The sequence below is a fragment of the Salmo salar genome, chromosome ssa16 (assembly GCF_905237065.1).
Source record: "Salmo salar chromosome ssa16, Ssal_v3.1, whole genome shotgun sequence".
In the NCBI taxonomy this organism is placed as follows: Eukaryota; Metazoa; Chordata; class Actinopteri; order Salmoniformes; family Salmonidae; genus Salmo; species Salmo salar.
Genome location: NC_059457.1, coordinates 85,456,457 through 85,460,770, shown reverse-complemented (window position 1 = coordinate 85,460,770; position 4,314 = coordinate 85,456,457).

The following is a 4,314-nucleotide window of genomic DNA, read 5'->3' as shown; positions in this document are numbered from 1 at the left end:
AAGACCACAGCTGAGCCAACACTCTCATCTTAGACCAGGATAACACACTCAAGTCAACGTTCAATGGCTTCAATGCTTTCATAGGCTAATTAATATAAATACCAAGCTCAGATAAGACAGAACAGCCTCAGTTAATAATTAAAATCCATCTATAACTATAAATCATTCTACAGAGATGATGAATCTTAGGAAGAAAACATATTTTAACAAGACAGACATTTAGAGAGAAATAAATAAAAATTGTACAGTAAGCTAGTGTTTCCAATGGAGTGTATGTAATGATGTTTTATAAGATGGGCCATTTTAAAAAGGTAACCCAATGGATTCTGGTTACAGTTTATCTTGACAACAAAGACTATGGCACTTCTGAGAGAATCACTCACTATTTTAGCCACACAGTTGAATCTCTCCCTGGTTTACGTCTTAAATTACACCCTATTCCCTACATAGTGCACTACTTCTCACCGGAGCCCTATATGGTTGACCCAATCTGGCTCTGGTCAAAAGTAGTGCACTAAATAGGGAATAGGGTAGTCATTTAAGATGTGTCCTTTGTGTCCCTCACTGTTACCTATATTGAAGGGTTCCAAGCCTGTTTGTCTGTCCCTCTGGTCCCCCAGACCTCTCCACTGCTGTTGTTCATGTGCTAACGGGCAGATGGTCAGTGAATCCAAGACGGTTTCTCTGTCAACAGAGACAATACTGAGAGGGCCACTAGCTGGAAGTAGAACTTGAAACCAGGGTGCCTCCAATGCAGGGATTACAACACTTCTCTAAACAACAGTCTGCCTGCAGAGATATCCATACCAGAGATATCCATACCAGAGATATCCAAGAGATATCCATACCAGAGATGGCCATACCAGAGATATCCATACCAGAGATATCCATACCAGAGACAGCCATACCAGAGATATCCATACCAGAGATGGCCATACCAAAGATAGCCATACCAGATATACATACCAGGGATATCATACCAGAGATATCATACCAGAGATATCCATACCAGAGACAGCCATACCAGAGATATCCATACCAGAGATATCCATACCAGAGACTGCCGTACCAGAGATATCCATACCAGAGATATCCATACCAGAGATATCCATACCAGAGACAGCCATACCAGATATAGCCATACCAGAGATATCCATACCAGAGATAGCCATACCAGAGATATCCATACCAGAGATATCCATATCAGAGATATCCATACCAGATATATCCATACCAGAGATATCCATATCAGAGCTATCCATACCAGATATATCCATGTATCCAGTTTGTGCTGTTGGCTTTAAAGGGTAAAATATGTAGGCCTAACTTTCTGATATTGGCACAATGAATGTCATGGATATCTTTAGCCCTGGCTAGTCATTAATCTACAGTACATAGTGTGAACATCAAGGACAAAGTAACAATAAGAAGTATATACACACACACACACACACACACACACACACACACACACACACACACACACACACACACACACACACACACACACACACACACACACACACACACACACACACACACACCCAGACACACAGACACACACACACAGACAGACCTTGAGCCCAGCATCAGTGTTTTGCGCCTCCTCTTCCTGTAGAAATCATTAACCTACACAACCTACTTTGATTCAGTAGGAAATGAGCAAAAGCCAGCCTAGGTCTAAATAGCACAGACCAGGGTGTTATTGTTTTACAAATGAGAGAACAGTTTAAATGTTTGGCAATTAAAAACATGGCCGCTGCTGGACATCTAGTGGGGAGTGGGCAGGGGCAAGACACCATGCAACCAACCAACTGACACTATAGGATGGAACCAATGGAATAGTCCCAAAGTGCAAACTCCAAGGTACACACATCAAATACTTTCAAAATACTAGTACACTCAATATGAGTACACACAATACTAGTACACTCAATACTAGTACACTCAATACTAGTACACTCAATATGAGTACACTCAATACTACTACACTCAATACGAGTACACGCAATTCTAGTACACTCAATATGAGTACACTCAATATGAGTACCCTCAATACTAGTACACTCAATACTAGTACACTCAATATGAGCACACTCAATACTAGTACACTCAATACTATTACACTCAATATGAGTACACACAATACTAGTACACTCAATACTAGTACACACAATACTAGTACACTCAATACTAGTACACTCAATACTAGTACACTCAATATGAGTACACTCAATACTAGTACACTCAAAACTAGTAGACTCAATATGAGTACACTAAATACTAGTACACTCAATACTATTACACTCAATACGAGTACACACAATACTAGTACACTCAATACAAGTACACTCAATACTAGTACACTCAATATGAGTACACTCAATATGAGTAAACGCAATACTAGTACACTCAATATGAGTACACTCAATAGTAGTACACTCAATACTATTACACTCAATATGAGTACACTCAATACGAGTACACTCAATATGAGTACACTCAATACTAGTACACGCAAATACTAGTACACTCAATATGAGTACACTCAATACTAGTACACTCAATACTAGTACACTCAATATGAGTACACTCAATACTAGTACACTCAATACTAGTACACTCAATATGACTACACTGAATACTAAACTCAGCAAGAAAAGACATGTCCCTTTTTCAACGCTGTGCGTTACAGGGAAGACATCCTCCTCCCTCATGTGGTACCCTTCCTGCAGGCTCATCCTGACATGACCCTCCAGCATGACAATGCCACCAGCCATACTGCTCGTTCTGTGCGTGATTTCCTGCAAGACAGGAATGTCAGTGTTCTGCCATGGCCAGCGAAGAGCCCGTATCTCAATCCCATTGAGCACGTCTGGGACCTGTTGGATCGGAGGGTGAGGGCTAGGGCCATTCCCCCCAGAAATGTCCGGGAACTTGCAGGTGCCTTGGTGGAGGAGTGGGGTAACATCTCACAGCAAGAACTGGCAAATCTAGTGCAGTCCATGAGGAGGAGATGCACTGCAGTACTTAATGCAGCTGGTGGCCACACCAGATACTGACTGTTACTTTTGATTTTGAGCCCCCCTTTGTTCAGGGACAAATTATTCCATTTCTGTTAGTCACATGTCTGTGGAACTTGTTCAGTTTATGTCTCAGTTGTTGAATCTTGTTATGTTCATACAAATATTTACACATGTTAAGTTTGCTGAAAATAAATGCAGTTGACAATGAAAGGACGTTTCTTTTTTTGCTGAGTTTACTACACTCAATACTAGTACACTCAATACGAGTACACTCAGTACGATTACACTCAATACTAGTACACTCAATACTATTAAACTCAATACTAGTACACTCAATACTAGTACACTCAATACGAGTACACTCAATACGATTACACTCAATACTAGTACACTCAATACGAGTACACTCAATACGAGTACACTCAATACAAATACACTCAATACGATTACACTCAATACGAGTACACTCAATACGATTACACTCAATACGAGTACACTCAATACGAGTACACTCAATACTAGTACACTCAATACTAGTACACTCAATACTAGTACACTCAATACGAGTACACTCAATACGATTACACTCAATACGAGTACACTCAATACTAGTACACTCAATACTAGTACACTCAATACGAGTACACACAATACGATTACACTCAATACGATTACACTCAATACGATTACACTCAATACGAGTACACTCAATACTAGTACACTCAATACTAGTACACTCAATACGAGTACACTCAATACGATTACACTCAATACGATTACACTCAATACGAGTACACTCAATACGATTACACTCAATACTAGTACACTCAATACGAGTACACTCAATACGATTACACTCAATACTAGTACACTCAATACTAGTACACTCAATACGAGTACACTCAATACGATTACACTCAATACTAGTACACTCAATACTAGTACACTCAATACGATTACACTCAATACTAGTACACTCAATACTAGTACACTCAATACTAGTACACACAAAACAAATACACCCAATACGATTACACTGGTACACTCAAACACACCTCTCATTCACAGAGTGAGTTTTTTACCCCACTACTCCGAGGAGATATCCTGCACTGAGGAGATATCCTGCAATGAGGAGATATCCTGCACTGTGGAGATATCCTGCACTGAGGAGATATCCTGCACTGAGGAGATATCCTGCACTGTGGAGATATCCTGCACTGTGGAGATATCCTGCACTGTGGAGATATCCTGCACTGAGGAGATATCCTGCACTGAGGAGATATCCTGC